Below are 23,227 nucleotides of genomic sequence, written 5' to 3' on the forward strand. Positions count from 1 at the left end.
GTGGAGGGAACCAACATTTATTTCTACGGTTTTCCCTTGCTCTTAGCAAAAAACACACAGGTACAGTCTCAACAAAATTAATACCTCGACTTATCAGCCTAGAGCACACAAAATCCAGCTCCCAACTGGAAAGGAAACGCAGATGAACCCGCTGCTCGTAGTATACCTGTTTCCAGATAGGGTCGATATGGTTCAAGATGGAGGTGAACGCCTTTGTATACAGTATTAAGACAGGTAATTGGTCGGTAGTTTTCCGGATTAGACAAATCTCCTTTCTTCGGAATAAGAACGGTGCGCCCTTCTGTCAACCAAGGTGGAATGGGCTCTGTACCACACAAAAAAGATGTAAAGATACGAGATAAATGTTTGTGTGTGCTCGTGAAAGTTTTCCACCAAAAATTATTGATGGCATCTATTCCAGGAGCAGAAAAATTCTTTTTGCCAGTAAAGGAACGTTTCACAACTTGTTCGGTGATGACTAGGGACACATCATCATCCTCTAAATGGCGATCGCAGAACTGCCTAAAGAGGCCAATGGCTGGAGAATCTATGTTCAACGGAAATCTAAACTGCGTGCCGGGTGGTTGGCTCGACGCACAGACGGCAAATCTGTCAGTACAAAGACTGTCCAGGGCACGCCATTATTATTCCATTAAATATTCACCACTTTATAGTGTATTGACTTCTATGTACCCGAGAAATACCTTGTCCCTAAGATACATAGTGCAGCAGATATTTCCGAAATACATTTTTTAATACGTGTTACATGTATTATATAGTTTTATTTTTAGAGATGATTACATATTTTACGACAGCGTCTTTCGAATGATGTACGAAGATCCTAAAATGGCGGTTTTCTGAAGTTTCATGAGGTCGTGTTCGCCCGAAATGTTGGCCAAATATTTCCTGAGTGACTTTGAGACAGTTTCAGTTGCTGCTATAATTATTGGGATTACTTTTGATTTCACTTTCAAAATTCTCTGTATTTCAATGAGAAGGTCCTTGTATTTCAAGATATTCTCCGTTTCCTTCTTAATTACATTTCTTTATTATTATTACATCCCTAAACCTAACCTAACCTAACCTTCACTCAGACCCGAACCGAGAACACTTCGCGTTCGTGACCTCAGATCATGTAATGTCATCGCCTCCGAAACAAACAAATTTGTTCCATACAGGTTTCTTCATCCTTTCTTACTTCATTATATTTATTTAGTGTTCTGTCCATATGAACAGGATCCTTCCATCCTTTTCTCGGACTGGGACCTGTTCATATACGTTCTTGGCAGATGATCCAGAAGTGGTTTGCCATTGCCTTCTTCTGTGTGTGAATGGAGTAATTGTTGGGATGCCACGGAGGAAAACTCCGTGTTGCCTAGACCACGGCCTTGCCCAACACAAGTTATAAATTCGGGCACCGCCGGGAATCGAACCCGAGACCCCAGGATTACAAAGCCAGCGTTCTAACCGCTAGATACAGAAAATATCTTTAACGGGACTCAAACCCAGGACATATATTTCCGGGTTGTGACGTTTATTCCTGCGATCTTCCGTTGAAAAAGGAAGCCATTTTGGTCCTGGCGCCATTTTCTGTGACGCTGAGTCCCCGAGTTACGAGAACCTAACCTCAACTGAACTCGAACTCTTGACACTTTCTCGGATTCCTTACATTTCCTTATTGTTCTGATGGAATAATCAAGCCACGTTTGGTGCAAATCGGTTTGTCAGCTCTCGTGCCAGAAATGTACGTAACAGACAGAGAATTTCAGTTCAATACATACGATAAGATAAGGACGGAGCGTTTGTGTGCTGTGAGATTACAATGTTGGCTTCGTGTATTATAAATAATGCTTTACACATAAATCTGCAGTAATTCATTCTAATAACGTGTTATAAATAAACCTCTAGTGGGTCGTACTAATAATCCAACAAACATTGTTCAATTAATTATTTGCTCTCGACATTGACATTTCAATGTAATTCTTCAAAGCAAGAAGGACCTAAAATAATTATGTGGCTAATTGTTGACATGTATGAGGGACGACAACAATGCAAGTCACTAAACATTGCGAAAGAACAATTAATGTAGAATTCGAGTTGTTTCATGTAATCACATGCAATGCGTCGGATGACAGAAGATATGAATCGAGAAGAATATCAGAGTCGTCATTTGTTTTAATGCGCCATTTTTGCATTTGGAGTGACTGGGGAAAACTGTAAGTAGCTGTTACACCGACTGAGATTCGAACCTGCTACTTACGGACTCCTCCATGTGCACACGAACGACGATCCTCAGCTGTTAGCATTGCTACAGTGCTGCCCTCTCAGTGCATCGATGTGGCTAGTTAGTGCTGTTCTCACATCTGTATCTAATAGAATCTGAAAACAAGTTCACTCATTTTCACAGCCGACTGAATTGCTATAATAAATACTGGGGGGAAGCAAACACGTGTCTCTGGGCAAGTACCGAGCACGATCCGGCCAACTTGTGGTTACATTAGGCGACAATTCGCATTCTGATGTTCTGCTGCGATATTATGAAACAAAAAACCTTGATGTTAGCCGCTGATTAATCGTGTTTATATCACAGAAGTGTGGTTTTCAGGCCGGAAACGTTTTTGGGCTCTGGTCTCTGAGCCAGTATTAGGCGGACCGAGTTTAGGTGTGGTGAGGTTAGGTTAGGTTAGGTTGGGTTGGGTTAGGTTAGGTTAGGTTAGGTTAGGTTAGGTTAGATAGGTTGGGTTAGGTTGGGTTAGGTTAGGTTAGGTTGGGTTGGGTTGGGTTGGGTTGGGTTAGGTTGGGTTGGGTTAGGTTGGGTTAGGTTAGGTTAGGTTAGGTTGGTCTAGGTTAGGTTAGGTAGGTTGGGTTAGGTTGGGTTAGGTTAGGTTAGGTTGGGTTAGGTTGGGTTAGGTTGGGTTAGGTTAGGTTAGGTTAGGTTAGGTTAGGTAGGTTGGGTTAGGTTGGGTTAGGTTAGGTTAGGTTAGGTTGGTCTAGGTTAGGTTAGGTAGGTTGGGTTAGGTTGGGTTAGGTTAGGTTAGGTTAGGTTGGTCTAGGTTAGGTTAGGTAGGTTGGGTTAGGTTGGGTTAGGTTAGGTTAGGTTAGGTTGGGTTGGGTTAGGTTGGGTTAGGTTGGGTTAGGTTAGGTTAGGTTAGGTTAGGTTAGGTAGGTTGGGTTAGGTTGGGTTAGGTTAGGTTAGGTTGGGTTGGGTTGGGTTGGGTTGGGTTAGGTTGGGTTGGGTTGGGTTAGGTTGGGTTAGGTTAGGTTAGGTTAGGTTGGTCTAGGTTAGGTTAGGTAGGTTGGGTTAGGTTGGGTTAGGTTAGGTTAGGTTAGGTTGGGTTGGGTTAGGTTGGGTTAGGTTGGGTTAGGTTAGGTTAGGTTAGGTTAGGTTAGGTTAGGTAGGTTGGGTTAGGTTGGGTTAGGTTAGGTTAGGTTAGGTTGGTCTAGGTTAGGTTAGGTAGGTTGGGTTAGGTTGGGTTAGGTTAGGTTAGGTTAGGTTGGTCTAGGTTAGGTTAGGTAGGTTGGGTTAGGTTGGGTTAGGTTAGGTTAGGTTAGGTTGGGTTGGGTTAGGTTGGGTTAGGTTGGGTTAGGTTAGGTTAGGTTAGGTTAGGTTAGGTTAGGTAGGTTGGGTTAGGTTGGGTTAGGTTAGGTTAGGTTGGGTTGGGTTGGGTTGGGTTGGGTTAGGTTGGGTTGGGTTAGGTTGGGTTAGGTTAGGTTAGGTTAGGTTGGTCTAGGTTAGGTTAGGTAGGTTGGGTTAGGTTGGGTTAGGTTAGGTTAGGTTAGGTTGGGTTGGGTTAGGTTGGGTTAGGTTGGGTTAGGTTAGGTTAGGTTAGGTTAGGTAGGTTGGGTTAGGTTGGGTTAGGTTAGGTTAGGTTAGGTTGGTCTAGGTTAGGTTAGGTAGGTTGGGTTAGGTTGGGTTAGGTTAGGTTAGGTTAGGTTGGTCTAGGTTAGGTTAGGTAGGTTGGGTTAGGTTGGGTTAGGTTAGGTTAGGTTAGGTTGGGTTGGGTTAGGTTGGGTTAGGTTGGGTTAGGTTAGGTTAGGTTAGGTTAGGTTAGGTTAGGTAGGTTGGGTTAGGTTGGGTTAGGTTAGGTTAGGTTGGGTTGGGTTGGGTTGGGTTGGGTTAGGTTGGGTTGGGTTAGGTTGGGTTAGGTTAGGTTAGGTTAGGTTGGTCTAGGTTAGGTTAGGTAGGTTGGGTTAGGTTGGGTTAGGTTAGGTTAGGTTGGGTTGGGTTAGGTTGGGTTAGGTTGGGTTAGGTTAGGTTAGGTTAAGTTTGTTATGTGGATTTTGTTAGGTTAGGTAAAAATTTAAATTTTTTTTTGACGTTTTACTACTTACGGCTACAATTCGTCACGCTTTTACAGTACGTCACGTGTAGTCACGCCTAGTCACGCTTTATCACGCTGGAGCACGCTTGGTCAGGCTTAGACACACATTTCAAATCTTCGTCGTATTTTATCACTTATGGTGTCCTCTCGATGACGATAACAAACTGTATTATTATTGCATATTAAAGAAATGGAGGAAAATATCTTAACAACATTATATTTAAATTGATTAATAAAATTACTAAAAAAATTTAATGTGGGAAACGGCCTGATGATGGCAATAGCAGTGTCTGCCGAAACGTTAGATTATTCTTAACATTCGATGAAGCTCATCCTTGAAAGGCGTAGTCGTACGTCGAAATCTGGCCACAGAAACTTAAGGACAAGTGTATAATTGGAAGTTTGGGAATGGGCCAGCAGAATTGTTATTGTTAGAACAGGTGGCGTGCAGATGGAGAGATGTTAATAGAAATATGCATATCAGCTGTGAATCGCGAAGGGCAGATGTTTCGTGTACAAGAGCCTATCTAAAAAATATTTTATTTCATTTTAAGTAATAATAACAATGACATTAAAATCACAGGAGCTGACAGTTGAATCTGTAGTTCGTTCAACAAACGGACTAACAGATACAGCATCAATATGATTCGGTCTGGAGGAGAGCTCGTTTGAATATTTTCCCAGGACACGTGACCCCGTTATCGTTGGGCGTGCCGTGGCTTGGCTAAGGTCCAGTATGCGTGTTATTGACTTCTTGTGCGTAGGTACGGGCCTCCTCCTAGGTCCCTAAGCGAGCAACAATTCAAACAACCTGCTCGCAACGTTAAGATACAGACTGCTATTATAATGCAGATAAGACCACGGGGCGATTTTTAGTATCTACAGTGTCACAACCCTACGAAAAATTCCCAGTTTCCTGTGTAATTTGTCACGCCGAAATTATGTTTCATCCGACTGATGAAACATGTTATCAACATCAAGCCACTAGACACCACTTCAAGGCTTCTGTTATTAATTTATCACAAGTAATTACATCATATAATATCAAGTTACGATACTTTTGTGGTCATAGGTCTTCGAAGAGAAGGTGTGAGGTCTTGAATTTTAAAACAGGTTTTAAATTTTTAAAAACACGTAAACATTGTGTAGTCTGCAGTTTAAAAAAAAATTAAATTAATTAATCAATGGATCCATTACTGCAATTATGGAGTAACGCAGTGTCTGCAGTGTTACTGCAGAGAAATTCTACAAATGTTAGCATTTCTTATCAGTCTTTAGTAACAGCCCCTTCAACGATTTTCTCCACGACAAAATTTCCCTCCTTTTAGTTTTTTAGGTTAGGTTTTCCATTTCCAATAACGCGTTTCGTGCGCACGAATGGTGTAACCCAGCAAAGGACCAAGTCTTGCGCATGCGCACAACTCCTCCTTTCGTTCCCTTTTTGCCCGGTTGGGTTCGCGTTTGTAACGTTCTGTAGATTAGAATGCCAGAGTATCGGAAGGTACCAGAGCAATTTTACTCGATGCCTGCGATTTAAATTGGGATTTCGAGGCTCCGAAAACAACACGCGGACTTCATCCAAGTTCTTACTGCAGTGAAAACCTCAGGTTACTTTATTTCAAATTCTGGATGAAATTGACTTCACATGCAACGTATACAAACATGGCGGTAGTGAGAACGTTAGGGAGAGGTTATGTCTGACAAATGTAAGAGCTGAAATCTGTACTAATGGAAATCGTTCATAGGCAAAATTCTAAAACATGTGAAGGAGAATGAATTATAATTGATGAGTAGCTGTTTCTAAATACCGTATGTATAATTAATAATACCTTTCTTACTCAAAACAGCCGATTCATCCAAGTATCAGAGATTATAAGAGAACATCTTTTCGCAATTTGGTGGGAGGAAAACGTCAAGGTGGACCTTAGGAATCGATGGAACGAACTGGTTGCAGCTGGAGGTTTTTTTTAACACGGTGATGAACCTTTGGGTTCCATAGAGTGAACAAGCCGAGTACAGAGTCGAATTTCCAAATAATTTCCTGGACCATAGAGTGAGTGAATTGGGGTGGGAGATACGAAGACGCTGACTGTCTGCGTACGAAGTTACCCTTCATGGAAGTTTATTAAGGAACGCCAAGTTGATTGCAGTCAATACGTAATCACTGATTGACGACTTAATCTTATCATCACACTCCGGTTGTATGTTTGTTCCTGCGTGAAGAAATGCAAATACTCTGTACAATTTAGTGATCGAAGTTCAGAGTAAGGCTCTCGAACAGCCTGTGCCCTCATAAAATTCGCCTGCAATCTAAATTAGTGTTTTGGGAAGGTTTTCTTTGTTTCCGATTATCCGCTGACAAAAATCACAAATTTGCGTACCAACTTTAAATGTGTAATTTGAATATGAAACCTTTACAAAGATAACAGATAACTTCCTAAAATTATTCTTCTTTGCAAATTTCTGTGGTGTATCTTCCCATCTGCTATGTACAGGTAAAAAAGATTAAAATACAGTCTGTAATTTTACCTGGTGTGAAATTTTGGTTTGTTATATTAATCGTTCAAAGACCAATTAAATATTTAAAGAATCTGTAACACTCCATCCTATATTCACATTCTTTGCATGATTCTCACTGTAAGTATCGATTATTTCCTTAAACAGCGTTAACCAGTCGATCTTTGTAATGGTGAAGTGCTGTGTTTTCTTCGCGGTACGGACTGATTTCTTAAATATTATTTGAACGAGTCTCTGCTCTAAATGGTTAATTAATTATCAGAATAAATTATATTATTTCCTTAAACAGCGTTAACCAGTCGATCTTTGTAATGGTGAAGTGCTGTGTTTTCTTCGCGGTACGGACTGGATTATTAAATATTATTCAGATGAGCGCGCCGAAATTCAAGCTGTTGGATGAGATCGTAGTCACTTGGGCCTTCCAATAAATAAAAGAACGTGGATTTCTGCGTGAAGAGCAGTTTGGGTTCAGACCCAGACGCTGCAGCCAGCTTACAATTCAAAACGGGCGTCACCCGCCCTCCCCAATCATGGAGGCATTCTGAGTTCAAATCCTTGAGAGCCAATTAACCAAAATCCTTTGCACGAAGGACAAGTTGCCTTACGGGATAAGCTCCCATCAGCAGCAACAGACCCTAGTTTGTATAGTCGAGGCTACCGCCACGACTAAACCCCCGTTAACGTAAGCAAATTCCTCTTTTAGTTACAAGGCTCTTCATGAGATGGTAAAGTTGTGTCATATTGTGATATAATAAATATATATTAAATCTTGTCGGTCTAATCACAATAAATTCTTATTAAATATTAAAATATTACAATAATTAACATTTAAAATATTTAAAATATTAAATAATGTTCTTTATCGAAATATTCGATTTTACATTAGACCATCATGGTGGTTTCCTTCACGACATGGCCGATGTTCCAATTGTGAATTGAAGTCCACTTGCTACTCCCACGTAATGCGAATCTTTAAAAAGGAGTCGAACGGGTTAAGTCAGGTGACCATGGTGGCCATGTAATCGAACCACCACGGCGAGTCGATTTTTAAGGCTAATGACTACTGGAAAAACAAACACGCCTCACTAAATTTAAACGCGAGAAAAGAAAAATGTTTCACACATTAACACAAGTTACACGTACGTGGCTCTAATGACATTTAAGTACAAGTGTTCTGAAGTTTTCACGTGTGTTTCTAATTATTATCTGGAGGCTTCCCGAGGATGCGCTGAGGTTTCGTTGCTAAAGATGGCGCAAACAGAGCATAGTTTGATAGAAACCAGTCATGAGATGATAATGTTGCGTCATATTGTGTTGAATATATACTTGTTCAATTTTTATCAGTCTAATCACAATAAAATATTATTATTAAATATTAAAATATTTAAATATTATTACAATTAACATTTAAATATTTAAAATATATTAAAATGATGCTCTCTATCGAAATGTTCGATTTACATTAGAGCATCATCTTTTACACTACATGTTTCGGTTCTAAATGAACCATCTTCAGGTGTATAATCCATATAAACTCAAACGTAATATCCTGAGTTTATATGGATTATACACCTGAAGATGGTTCATTTAGAACCGAAACATGTAGTGTAAAAGATGATGCTCTAATGTAAATCGAACATTTCGATAGAGAGCATCATTTTAATATATTTTAAATATTTAAATGTTAATTATAATAATATTTTAATATTTAATAATAATATTTTATTGTGATTAGACTGATAAAAATTGAACAAGAAACCAGTGAGTACGGTGATTTGTGGAGGGTAGATGACCGGGGTTCGATTCTCGTCAGAGGAAAACATTTCAATTAATTTTATCTCAGCCTCTGCGTTCAGACCGGATCTCAGGACCACCCAGAAAATTAATTCTGGGGAACTATTCAATATTTCGGGCATAATTTTTATCTGCTTGGTTCCTGTAGAAGTGCCAAATATTGGTCCACGCGAAGACGCATCTGGAATCATTTGGGGACGTTGCGTTATCAGGCCGCGTAATCCTGACTCTCTTTTATCTCGACATTATCTTATCAGCGTTCGTCATCCCACACATTCCTGTGTAACTGGGACACTCGTGCGTGAAAGGCCAAGGATCGAGCCAGTCTCAATCCGTGAGGCTTGCCTCAGCGGTAAAACATTCAAGGAGTTATCCATTCGAAATTATGCTGTGCTTTTAGTCTTTTCAATCATTTCCGCCAGGTAAATTCACGAAATTGGCCACGGCCGTGTTCTCCCCCCGTCCTCTATCGGCATCATTTAAGTGAAGGCCCTTCAGTTGATGCAGGTTTCCTAAATAAACATATTAATCAGTTGCCGTATGCTTAAACCGGATTTATTAATCTTTGAATGGAAAAAGTTCTGTACGAAAATGACTGCATTGTACCAGAAATTGGATTAAATGTTAAGTGCGTTTTGAAAATGTTCACCGCCCGATGAAGACGTAGCGAAGTCTCGGCGAAGTTTTTGAAATCCATCAAACAAGTCTGTTCAAAGTCTCTTCATTGATCAAAACTTAAGATTAAGACGAAATACTCTGAATCAATCCACGGACCGGCTAAACGCAGGGACGAGGGAGATCCAAGTGGTTTCATTCTGTGGCAAATGGACGTTAACTTTGTCCTAGCTCCCGCTGTGATGCTGAAATTCACAGATGGACCACATAAATTCACAAAAATCAAATAAATATTACATATAAATTAATATAATAAATGATATGGAACTCTTAGACACTTAAAATAATTGTTCTGATATTAATCAATTTTTAAACTAATTCCAAGACGTCGTCCCTTGCTACGTTACACCATTGCATTGCTGGAAATGTTAAACAGAGCTAACTAAAACGGGAATTTGCTTACACTAACGGGGGTTTAGTCGTGGCGGTAGCCTCGACTATACAAACCGGGGTCTGTTTCTGCTCCTTACGATGGGTTATCCCGTCAGAAAACTTGTCCTTTGTGCAAAGGATTTTGGTTAAATGGTTATGTCGGATTTGAACCCAGCTGAAGGCTTCTGTGATTGGGAGGGTGGGGGGGGGGGGTCGTACCCCTTTTAAATCAAATCATACCCTGATATTTTCCTTACAACTCAGGTAAGCCCGTCGTCTACCCCTTGCCATCTCCAACTTCCCAACATCTCTTTCTGTGATGTAGCTCAGGCTCGGAGATATTTTACATAAATTTTAGTTGTTTTAAAAATTCTTTTACAGTAATAACGTAAGCCTCTGTATTACTTTTAAAGAGTATTTCTGTACTACTTCACGGTTTAGTTTCAATCCCATGGACTTCTATTTATTATGACACTTATTGCAGTTATCCGAGCTTTCTAAATAAAGTGACTTACTTTTATTGCTTTGCGTAATGACCAGTTTGTTCGGTTTTTGTCCGGGCAGTGAAACCGTAAATAGCTACAGACGAAATGAAGACAAATGTGGTGGATATTTGGTAGGACTGTACAGGAAGTAGGCCTCAAGGCCTATTGAGAGAACATGAACGAAGGAGATTATTCTCTGGCGACTGGCTTCGTGTCGAATAGTTTCCGGATAATGACATCTGACAAAGTCGTTAAGACTTAAAAGAAAACGTTGAAGACAGAGAGACTGTAGGGAATCTGAGACATCGTGATTGGCGAGAAGACTAGATCGAGTTGGATAGGGAAATAAGGCAACTGTTTTGTGCCGAAACGTCTGTTTATGACGAACCCAAAATCGCATACGTTCATAGTCAGAACCAATAATTTTGAGGAGGTGCATATTGGAAGGTTGTAATTTTAGGAAAACAAGAAATACACATAGAATTTTGTTTTGAAACTTCGTATAAAGATGGCATTTGCGATGCTTAGATATGGAGTCTAGGATAATGGATTTGATTTTATTTGGTTCTGGGGATATTTTCTCGCTGTTACGAACTTATGTCACTACGAAATGCCTTTCTACTTTATATTAATTCGTTGATTCGTGTAATGTGTTTTACTGCTCTCGTTCGTCGACTGGTTTGTTTGACTAGTGGTTCCTGTTTTTAGTTCGCTTTGGTTCAAATGGTTAGTACGGCTAATTAGATTTCTTTAGTTTTATTTTATTAGGTTTGTTAGCTTGACTGGTCTGGATTACTTTGATACTTGTTTGATTCGTTCGGTTTGTGCCTTTTAATTGACTTGTTGATAAGTTCTTTAGTTACCTGCGTTGTTTTTAATAAGGCATTTCACTGACTATAATTGCTTGTTATGGCTGTTTCCTTCTTGTGCCCTTCTTGGGGCTGGAAATCCGCTAATCCGTTCGTCAGTCTTTTTTCGGAACTCAGATTACAATTTCTTGGCATCCATTCTTAAAAAATCTGGAATAAAATACTTTGGAACCACGGTTCCCTAGTTAACGTTGAATAACGTTTAACTGTAGAAGTATATTTATACTGAAATAAAATTTTATTTACACATTAATGTATACGTGACGTCATCCGCCGCCATCTTGTCTATGCGTTACGTCATGTACTCAACACACTCGCTCTAGAACCGTTCTTTGTTACCAAATAAATGACCAAAACTCCTAAACCGTAAGAGTTAGCTGAAATCTGTTTCTAAATTTGAAAAGCTCGTGTTTATTTACGTATTTCATTCCCAATATGTCCGGATCTAACTCTTACGCTTTAGACGTGGCAAGCTGTTGAAGTTAAGGAACGAGGGTAAAATTATTACATGTTTTGGGTAATTATTTCAAAAACGTGTAAAATATTCATTATAGAATAAAGTAAACATCACGCAGAAAAAGCCCTTTATTTACTCTTTAATTTACATATAAATTTATATTCTCTATCTTACATAGATCTCGAGTTATTGGCGTTTGAAAATGTTACACACCAGCGTTACCTTACGTCTTACAGTTTCCGTCTAATGTACCGTGATTTTATAAACGTTAAAATACTTTGGAATACTTTTCTGTAAAAGGCCTGAATTATAAGCAGTTTCAAACTTCGTACTCTTTGAAGATTTCAGTCTTCTGGGTTGTAGCGCTTTGTAGTCTGGTTGATGTTAACCAACGTTTCAGAGGTCATACTGCCTCCGTCATCAGGGTGATGAATATGCCAATAGGGTGTGAGGTGCTAGGTTTATAGGCCGGAAAGTGAAAGGTGTAGCCTGCCCCGAGCCAATGGGAGCAGGCATGGGATTGGACCAATGGTAGCACGTGGGCGAGAAAGTACTCTTTGTCAAATATTGTTAGGATGATGATCAAATTGAAGTCGACGACCATATAACTTCATACAAAGTTTTCAACGTCGTATTTAATATCACATTCTTGTCGGTAACTGAGTGTATTTCTGTAATTAGTGAGAACATAACAATGAACTTGCATCTGAAACTTGGAAGTAGAAATTAATAACAATTGTAGTAGCATTTCTTATTTCAAATTATGTTCAGTGTAGTGTAATTTGTTGGAAACAATTACTACTGTAGAAAAGAACTATTACACTTAGTTCTCCTAAAAACAATCCAGATATAAGAGTGAAGAACGGGTCCTTATGAGCTGTTACTTCTAATTCTGCTACCCCCCCATTGGATATGTTTTCAGTTACAGAACCGAGAGTTTTAGTACGACCGTGTTTCGTCACAATGTATTTTAAGCAATTTGCAGTACATTACCAGTGTGAAGAGTTCATTTAAATGTTTAAATTTCATCTAATATGATGTATTTTTATTTTATAATCAGCGGGGTTGTGTACGGTAGAAGGAACAGCCACTACCGCAGTTGCGTGTCTGGTGCACGTGATTTGAAGTGTAGTACTGGTCTGTCCAAAGAAAAGTCAACAGGTGTCGTTGTTTCAACGGTGATTTCTTGAAATTTAATTAAATTTTATTTTGGTATCCTGATTATATTGTGCCACGAAGAACACAAGGCTACCAACCGCTGGTTTCTGTAATCTTCCTTCAGTAATACCAATCGCTGCCGGACTGTCATATTATGTGGTCACTGAAACATATTACGTCGTAGACGCCATGTTGTTTTCAAGATGGATATCTCCCGTGTAGTCTGGTATATGTTTACAGACTTTTCAGAGGTGCATTCTGCTTACATTATCAGGGCGATACGGGATCATTGCCAACATGACTGAGCCAACAGGCTGCCATTTTCTTATTCGCTGCCGTGAGAACCTGAAATCTGTTCAGTTCCATGGTTATGTAAAGAAGATACGTCTTATGAAATTGGTATAATGATTGCGGATAATGAGTTATGGATGAGAGAGTGGGTAAATTTTGATCTGTTTCAAGGCGTTATCCCGGCGTTCGCCTGGGAACGACTGACGAAAATCGTGATGTATCTAAATAAAGCTGTGTTTCGGCCAAGGTATAAACATTACATTCTGTTTTGCAGTGAATGTGGAAAGCCCAGTGCGCAGTCAAAGCTGTCTCAGAAACACGAGTCTCGGAGTATAAACCATTAGCAAGCGTTTGGCTATTCGTATGATTGAGCTTTTACATTTTTATCTTGACCTGAAGAGGGAAACCCACGGTGTAATTCTCCTTCCTCTATCACTACAGAACTCCGTTAACGTAAGCAAAATTCCCGTTTTAGTTATAAGGCAATGCGTCTCGTACGAAGGAATGGTGTTACCTAGCAAGGGACGATGTCTTGCGCCTGCGCAGGACGCCAGTCCATTGTTAGCGTATTCATTGGTTGGTTGGAAATACAAACTGAGCTCAAGAGGCCTTTGCCCGGATGTTTGGCGCTGGCAGTGGTGATTTCTTAACCCTTTGAAGCCGAAGATCGTCTGAATATTATTTATGAATTCAGTCCGTACCGCGAAGAAAACACTACACCTCACCATTACGAAAATCAGCTGGTTAACCCTTTGAAGCCGAAGCTCGTCTTCATAATATTTACGAATCCAGACCGTACCGCGAAGAAAACACTTCACTTAACCATTAGAAGTCGAATCAGGCTGTACCACATAATGGTTAAGTGAAGTGTTTTCTTCGCGGTACGGTCTGGATTCGTAGTTATGTTTTGAAATGTTTGGGTGTGAGGATTCGAACAAATCCCGGTCTTATGACTTGTGGAGAGCGTAAAAGAGAAAGCTCTCGCTCGTGCTTTGAATCTAGGCAACCGGGTCTACGGTCATGTGACACAGTTCAATGCAACTCTGGTAGAGGGAGAGGGGGGGGGGGTACTGTGAAGGCCGGTTGGACTGCGAAAAACGTGACGTAACACCTGGAAACCAGAGAATTCCACGTGGCATGCGACTCCCCCGTATTCACACGGCCTTTAGCAGGAACCTCGACCGGTACACGTGACTACTTTGTTTCAGAAGTAATACGAAAAGCTGAGTGCAGGATTCGAACATATTTCGTTGTCTCGTCCACAAAATCGTTGTTCCAACGACGACATTAAGACGTATGAGGGAATTAATCTTCATTCTTGGCCTCGGCGCTAGATGGAGATTAGTGATCAGCTTTATCCCCGGGTGACGAGGACGAGGTGCCACTGTCTGGAACTGAACCCCGTTCCTCCAGCCCGTAGATAGTCACTAATCTGTTCGGACTTAACGTCTCTCTGGAAAGTAATTGCCAATTTGCCCAAAACGATCGAAAAATCAAGGCTTATTCGTTTATATTTCATCAGAATTGTGTACGAAGTGTAATAACAGTTTACATAAAACGTAGCTTCGCTGCATGAAGTTGTTTTAATTCGAACTGAGTAGAAAAACCGGTCTTGCGAGACCGCTGATCGAAGGTGAGACCATCGGCGACTATTGCCGGCGTGTACACACTTCTTGCCGACACGGTAAGCGAGCACCTTGGGCCCTTGGATCCAGTTTATCGCGCTGTCCATCAGGAACGGTGTGCTGCTCTATAAGCAGCTCATCCGTCCCATGATGGATTACGCATGCCCGATCTGGAGGTCAGCTGCCCGCAGCCACGTCCGGAAGCTGCAAGTGTCTTCGCGTTGCTACTAACGCGCCCTGGTTACGTTAGTAAGAGGCAAATTCATGAGACCACATCAGAGCACTGACTGAGAGATTTGACTCGAAGTTAGTTGGCGTGGGGAACTCCTTAGTCCGGCAACCCGGGAGGCAAAGAGCTGACTGAGGTTTTCCGTGCTTTTCCTCAGTTGTAAGGCGAATGCCAGGGTATAATTAAAGAGATGGAATCAAGGAGGCCCTCATCTGAAGTGACCCCTCCCCCCACTCAGAGGACAATTACCAAAGCCATCCCCACCACATCTGGAATCAAATCCATGAGAGTCAGCCAACCAAAATCCTTCTGACCAAGGACAAGTTGTCGGTGGGATAATCTCCCGTGAGACCCAGGGAACGGTGTGAAACTTACGGTCTACAAGAGAAAATGGTATCTTGAAGGTCTCGACGTGACGTGAATAGATAACATGTGCCACTTTTGTTCGAAGACGACACGAGTCCTTGTTTGATTAGTAGATTATCGCGCAGCAGTGGCAAGTGCTAATCCCTTAATTAACTAACATCTTTGTTGCTGACGACAACAACAACACATGCGAGCAGATACGTCCCTGGGACCTTCATGGCCCCTAATCGGCCAGCGTCCTAGTATTGTCAAAAACAGAATTCTCAGAGCAAATAGCGATTATCCGTAAACAGCATTGACCAATTTGTTTTGTAATGGTAAAATGTTTTCTTTGAGGTACGGACTGGATTTTTTTAAACACTATTTAGACAACTTTCGGCTTAGAGGTGACAATTATTTAACTCTCACTTTCTGATGTTGAACTGAAATTTCTCCGGGTCCATCAAAAATCTGTGTTCCATTTAAAACCTACGGAGAGTAAATCGGAGAAGTTGGAAGCTCCCGAGAAACCCAAAGAGTAGAATTCTGAAACACACACACACACACACACACTGTTCAGGTATCGTAGCCGTTGATCACGTGACGCGGGCGAGTAAGTGCCAGCCACTGAGAAACTGTAAACAACTTCATGACGTCACAGCACATTATTCAAATGACTCGTTTGAATCCCATGACAGGCAACGAATCTTTCGAGCGATAACTTCAATTTGTTCACTTGAAACTTCAACGCTCCGTGATTGGTTGACACGCAAAGCCTTTAATCAAATCCAAAGCTTCAAATGTAAACTAAAGTAATTTTTTACACTGGAATTCCATTCTTAATGGATATAATGGTTATAGCGGTCATGACTCGGTCGTCAAGATCTCGTTTCTGATAACGCGGTAGTGTTGATAGTGAGACAGGCAAAGATTTGCGATGTGAATGTTTCCTCTTACCGCCATAAAATCCAAACCAAGACAAGATTCATGCACTTACGAGTCTTCTGTGAGAACGGTCTGCGATTCGAGTCCCAGAATTACTTTCGTTAATTTTTATCCTCTGAATGATAATGCTGGGGAAGAATAAGTTAGTGACATTTCCCTTCAAAATCTTTACCTACTCACATTTTTTTAAATAAATACGGAGCTTCGTTAACGACTATTGGTAAGTGAGACTTCAGGTTCTGACGGCGGTGAGTACCAAGATGGCGGTCTTCTGGGTTGTTGCACCGTGTAGTCTGGTAGGACTTCTCCGACGTTTCAGAGGTTCCTACTGCCTCCGTCATCAGGGCGATGAGCAAACTCTCAGCTTAACGAAGACTGTAAAATCAAGACCTAGGTTACGTCTCACTGATTAACATTTTGACAGATGTATGAGTTTACTCATCGTCCTGATGATGGAGGCAGCAGGAACCTCCGAAACGTCGGTGAAGTCCTACCGGACTATACGGTGCGACAGCCCAGAAGACAGACATCTTTAATTGTTTCTCATTCCACTGTCTCAGAGCTGATGTAGTCCACTAAGATACATTAGTGTTAAGAATGTTAATATTAGTTACGGAAACATGAGTCTCCTTGAAAGATATAAGTTTCTTATGCAAATGACCTCAACAGCAATTAAGGATCCCCCCCGAGCGCCCAAAATGAACTAAAATTAATGTATACAGTCGCCGAATTTGTCGCACAAATGCAGTAGGAGGGGTCAACTGAGAGCACGTGGTCAATCCAAATCCTGTATTTTGGCGTGTTGAACGGACGTTTCGAAAGTTTTGTTCCAAAAGATGTGCTGAGTAAAAACATAAGATTTGAGGTTCTCAAGATGTAAACATCTGCCTTCTGAGAAGTGACGCCGCGAAGACTTGTAGATTCCAGCGTTTCGATGGAGAATTCTGTGACCATCTTCAGAAGCAGTAGACTGTGTTCCGCAGAACCACTGGTGGCCATCCACAAATCTGCACGGCATCACGACCCAGACGAATCATAAATAATCTCATTTTATTATGTAGTCTATTATGTTCCTACTTTGCATGGACGCCTTCTCTCTGTTGGAGACAAACAAATGCACAAATTTCGGGCGAAGTGTAGTCGGTCTGGATTCGAGCTAAGTACCCCTCCCACCCGCACCCCAAATACTTTGTCTTGGCAATGCAACAGCTCAGGTTGGGTTAGGTTAGGTTACGTTGGGTTAGGTTAGGTTAGGCTGGGTTAGGTTAGGTTAGGTTACGTTGGGTTAGGTTAGGTTAGGCTGGGTTAGGTTAGGTTACGTTGGGTTAGGTTAGGTTAGGCTGGGTTAGGTTACGTTGGGTTAGGTTAGGTTAGGCTGGGTTAGGTTACGTTGGGTTAGGTTAGGTTAGGTTAGGTTACGTTGGGTTAGGTTAGGTTAGGCTGGGTTAGGTTACGTTGGGTTAGGTTAGGTTAGGCTGGGTTAGGTTAGGTTACGTTGGGTTAGGTTAGGTTGGGTTAGGTTAGGTTAGGTTAGGCTGGGTTAGGTTAGGTTACGTTGGGTTACGTTAGGTTAGGTTATGTTGGGTTAGGTTAGTCGCCGGTTTCAGACCTCAGGTCTCTCTGTTTGGGCCCAGACCAGTCCATGTGAAATTTGTGGTGGACGAAGTGACGCTGAGACAGATTCCTCCTGTTAGGGCTATCAAATCAAGGAGTTTAAGATGGACAGGTGATGTAGCACGCAATATGAGAAATCCAAACAAAGTCTTCGTTAAAAACCATGATGGGAAAAAAGAGATAATTTATTTTATACTGCTGGTATAGATGGGAGGATAATATTAAAATGGCTACAGCCCACTTGCCTTCATCTTCCAGCAGTGTTCAGCGCCATTTTTTATCTCCATACGCCTATTATTTATTTCCGACTATATTACTATTAAAATTGGATGTCAGGCGACATTAATGTCCAGATGGTCACGAAATAAGTAGTGTAAAGCTTCTGATTGATTTAGCTGGCTAATGACGGACTTTTATGAACGAGGTCATGAACTTTATAGGGCGAATTCTTCAACAACTGATTGACTGTTAATTTCCATACAAAGACTCCGTCTGTTTCGTCAAATTCATTTTTTGAAATAGCTCCCCGGCTACTGGAACACACCCGGGTCCTGACTTCAGTGTCTTCCGAAACGTCCTCAGAAGGAGGACTCTGTCTTTCGTTCCTAGAGGCGCTGCGACACGCAGTCAGGTGCAATCTTAAGTGGGACAGCTCGCGTCTGTCTGTCCTTGGAGTCATATGACGTGTTTCGTAACCGCAGATAACGAGAGACACTGTGATGCAAATGCAACTCTTAGCGCGGCCGACTGTTAATTGATGAAACTCGTAGGCACTTCTGAGAGGCGGCAACTATCAGCTTGCATCTGGAAGACGCCTTGTTCTCGAATTACGTCATGGCTACTGAATGCCCCGACGTTTAAAAAGAAAACTAAATTGCATTAACTTAGACATATCTGTTAGTCCGTCCGTCTGTCTCTGTCCGAATGTAAGACCTCGAGAAACGCTGAACGGATTTTCATGAAATTTGATATTGCAGAGTTTTAATACGATTTAAAGAAATTATTCCAAAATTGACGAATGTCGGGCAACAACGACGATTCGCATGAAAAAATGTGTGGAGAATCCCCCGACCGACTCTGATCTCACTGGTTACATTCACTGAGGTCAAATCTGGACAACGGACCAAATATTTTATTTATGCGTACATTACCTAACTTGTTTCCACGAATCTGGAGATTCGAAATATATTCTCACACTTCAAGATCATCTCATTCCGCTGTTTCATGCGCGTTTATTTCAAATAACCTAAAACGAATCCATCATCACAAGCCCAAGCTCTGATATTCTTGCTTCGTATTCGGGAGGTCCCGTGTTCAGATACAGGCCCAGATAACTGCTATTTTTATCGGGCGTTTTCGTAGTTTTCCTCAGACCCCCAGACAAATGCCCGAAAAGTTCATTATATTAGTTAATGACCGCTTCCTTCCACATCCTTTCCAATTCATTATTCAGTATCATTATAAATAGATAAAAGCTGTGTATGATTCGTGTGATTAAATACTGTGGTAATTGAAATAAAATCATCAATTCAGTGCGCCTGGACCGGAAAAACCAAAGAAAAATACAGAAATCCATTTTCCGACATGAAATTCTTGAGACAGATGGAAAAATGTTCTTGTAGGGAGTGGACAGGATTTTCCACGTCAACAGAATCAGAGTCATCTTTCAGTGCCAAGCCGAACTGCGAGTCACAAGAAAGGTAAATCGATTTAATTGTTTTCATGTAGCGATAACTCGTATCGGGAAGATCTTGTGGCTCTTGGCGATTAGTCATGCAGTTCCTGCCGGGATCCGAGTGATGACAGTTGCGTTCTGGATCACCAATGAATTCGCAGTACAGGCAGGGGCTTTTTTGCATATTGAATAATTATTCAGCCCGTGAGATTCGCTCCTTGCTGCAGATAATACTATGATACGTAGCCTTTTATTAAGATTATTATATTTATTTAGTGTTCTGTCTGACGACAGGTCCATATGAACAGGATCCTTCCATCCTTTTCTCGGACTGGGACCTGTTCATATACGTTCTTGGCAGATGATCCAGAAGTGGTTTGCCATTGCCTTCTTCTGTGTGTGAATGGAGTAATTGTTGGGATGCCACGGAGGAAAACTCCGTGTTGCCTAGACCACGGCCTTGCCCAACACAAGTTATAAATTCGGGCACCGCCGGGAATCGAACCCGAGTCCCCAGGATTACAAGGCCAGCGTTCTAACCGCTAGACCACCGTGGCTGTCCTCAGGTAATTATACGTAAATAAATCGAAACATTTATATTCCTTATTTACAGTTCGATCTGAATAAATATTTCCCCATTAGCCTTAAGCAATAAACCATAATACAGCTAACATTCTTGTTGTAGGTAGATGATCTGTTAATGGAAACAACCATTTCTTAACTTTAAGTTCATTCTTTAACGCCTCGGTATAATTTTTGCACCGGCAGAGATTTAAACATTGAACTTTGGCCCGCTCTGAGCTAGGACGAAAGACACGTAACGTCATGAAAGTGTAAATAAACGACAATGAAAGTGATTAGACTCCGAGATAGCGTCAAGGAAAATTATCAGGTGGGGCGCACGAGGGTAGATACTTCCAACGAGGTCTCGCAGCGACGAGAGTCGCTCGTCATTTGTTGCCATCATCAGCGCACGGTGTGGCCATCTAGCGAACTGTTTACTGGGTACCTGGCCTGATTATTCAGCAAGACAGTGCGACTGGAACATTCCGTTATGATTGATGTCTTCGTGTCCATAAACACTGTACTTAGAAAAACAAGCGACAGGTCTAGATCGAACTGTTCCTTAATTTTCTTCCTAATTCTTTTCACGGATTTCTCGGTTCACACTAACAGATAGACGCTACATAACCTCTAAGGCTGAAAAAGTGTCAATGAAACAATGTATTGGTCCAACGCCTACAAGTACGTCACGCAACTGGGAAAATTACAAACACGATTTCATGTAGAAACAACCTTTCCGTCGTCTTATATTCGTGAGACAAATCCTTCGCATCTCAGTGGCGGATCACACAGTCTCCCATTGAGTGGGTACTGAGAGGACTTTCTTTACAGTTTAAGGCGACCGGGACATGCCTCTGGCTTATTAAGTTTTAATTATTAGATATAAAAATAAGCGTAGATTTACTCAGGCACTTCTCAACCACCTGAACCTTGTAGATAAGTAATGTAAGAGAATCCAGGGTCAATGCGAGGTGCGTCAGTGGCGTTGGGTTGGTTGCCAACGATCCTCCTAAACTCTGGGGACAATTCACAAGCCAACATGGCGTCAGAATATCACAGTCGACGATGCTAAGACGGCCAGTCGTAGGAACCTTCCGAAGCACCAATATTAAACAGTATTAAATAATTCGTGCCCCCAGCGAAAAGAATTTTCCGTAGTGTTTCTGGATATTTTACTCATTTATCTTTTTTGGCTGACATGTTTCCTCTGCTAAACCAGAAATCACGTGGGATCCCACTGGTACATGTCTCCCCTTTGGCGACCTTCCGCGACAACCAAACAGGTTTGCACGCAAGCGCAGTTGGATTCACACATTGCTGGCAAAGCGAACTCCAAGCACACAGAGGCAAAGCGAACTCCAAGCACAATGACGAGACGTTGATGAGGTAGAGTGCAGACCAACACCTACATTTTTCAGGCGTGTTAACTATGCAGTGAAACATCAGTTTGTACTTGATTGGCATCGGGTTAGGTTAGGTTAGCGAAACATCTATCACTGGAAGCCAGAAACGTTGCTAACAAACGCGCCTGATTTCAGGTCTTGTAGCTTCTGTAAGTCTGAGGAATTGTCAAACGAGTCACTATTCCTCCCCCTCCCACCTGACTGTTCAGTCACTTTCGATTTTTTATTGGCAAAAGTTTGACAAGGCTGTGACGTGGTTTATCCCCTCCAAGGACGTACAAGCCTTTACCCTCTTTCAAGAGCACCTTGTCAGATGATTCAGGTAGACACGCGGTCTCAAGGCCAGTTCATGGACAGTATCGGGATAATTCTGTTTGCAGTCAGCGCCACGGACTTTACTCAAACTTCAGCGTCGTGCCCCCTAACTATAAGCCTGACCTCATTTGTTATTCCAGCCCGATCTATTTTCAATCTGCCCTGAACATCGTACCATTAATATATATGCCATTTATGCATACATGCCAGTATTCAACGTGGGGTACGCGAAGACATCTTAGGGGTACGTGGAATTTAAAAAAAATATATTATTTTATGATAAACACTGAATAATCAGTAATGCAATTTATTTAATTTATTTTAGATGTAGATTATATATTATGTATAAGTTGAATTATACACCAACAACTTTGGGGGTACAAAGTTGAAGAGAAATTATATCTGGGGTTTTTATTTATTATTAGTGTTCTGTCTGACGACAGGTCCATATGAACAGGATCCTTCCATCCTTTTCTCGGAATGGGACCTGTTCATATACGTTCTTGGCAGATGATCCAGAAGTGGTTTGCCATTGCCTTCTTCTGTGTGTGAATGGAGTAATTGTTGGGATGCCACGGAGGAAAACTCCGTGTTGCCTAGACCACGGCCTTGCCCAACACAAGTTATAAATTCGGGCACCGCCGGGAATCGAACCCGAGACCCCAGGATTACAAGGCCAGCGTTCTAACCGCTAGACCACCGTACGGGTACGCGAACAAAAAAGGTTGAATACCACTGATATATATCACCAGCGTATGCCAAGTACGCACATCGGTGTCCGTCAGCAGGGGATTAGAGAAGGCATAGAATCAGTGATCACAGAACAGCAAATGTTTCGCTCTTCCTACTTCCCTCTTCACATCAAGTTTTCCAATGAGTTTCATAAACCAACTACCATTGCCCATTTATTTACTTCGCCTTTCCAAACGCGTTCGTGCGCCATCTTTAGTGGCCGCGCGGTCACATATTTGCTTCGAAGCTACGCCCTGTGGCTCCCTTTTGTCTATAAATCGCAGTTCAGTTCAGGAACAAAGCCACTTTTCCTCCATCATCCTCGATTATACAAACGATCAGAACCCATTCGGATGTTTTCGGAAGCAGTCGGGATAGTCCTTATGACGTCACCAAATTCTCGTAATGTTACAGAGAGCGTGTTACGTCACGTCGTGACGTCACTAGGCCTTGGTAAGGCTAGGACTTGGAGCAGGCAGGCACAGCGTGATTCCACAGCAGCTGGCATTGCAGGAAATGTCTTACCCACTGCGATATCATCATCGGAAGTCCAGTGATCTGAACATTTTGGTTTGTTCGACTGTCAGACGACAATGTGTCAGCTGCAGATGTCTGATTGTGAGTTATGCATCGGAAGAAACAGCCGACTGTTAAAGCAGATGGTATATTTCCAAACGCAGTGAGGAATGTGGTTATAAGAATGCCCTAATTCACACAGCACACGATAGGTGTCAGTGTTCGGTACGAGGAAAAGCCTAGCGCGTGACGTATAAAAAAACTATCGATATAATAGACACGTATTGATCGATTAATCGGCTGTCACTTGTTTATCGCTGCTAG

The 23,227-nt window shown here is 41.6% G+C and overlaps 1 long non-coding RNA gene across 2 annotated transcripts in view; it reads right to left on the reverse strand.

The window, feature by feature from the left end:
- The window catches only part of LOC110835245 (uncharacterized), a 35,887-nt gene that overhangs the window by 4,316 nt on the left and 8,344 nt on the right, over positions 1 to 23,227 (reverse strand). The window contains exon 3 of one of the 2 annotated variants that reach the window (XR_002544845.2): positions 2,261 to 2,379. This is a non-coding gene — a long non-coding RNA (uncharacterized LOC110835245). Of the gene's footprint in view, positions 1 to 2,260; positions 2,380 to 11,604; positions 12,163 to 23,227 lie in introns of those variants that run through there. The other variant, XR_002544846.2, reaches the window with a different exon arrangement.

This window comes from Zootermopsis nevadensis, unplaced genomic scaffold (genome assembly GCF_977971745.1).
Source record: "Zootermopsis nevadensis isolate Lab colony 2312 unplaced genomic scaffold, Znev_1.0 Znev_ptg000017l, whole genome shotgun sequence".
Classification (NCBI taxonomy): domain Eukaryota; kingdom Metazoa; phylum Arthropoda; class Insecta; order Blattodea; family Termopsidae; genus Zootermopsis; species Zootermopsis nevadensis.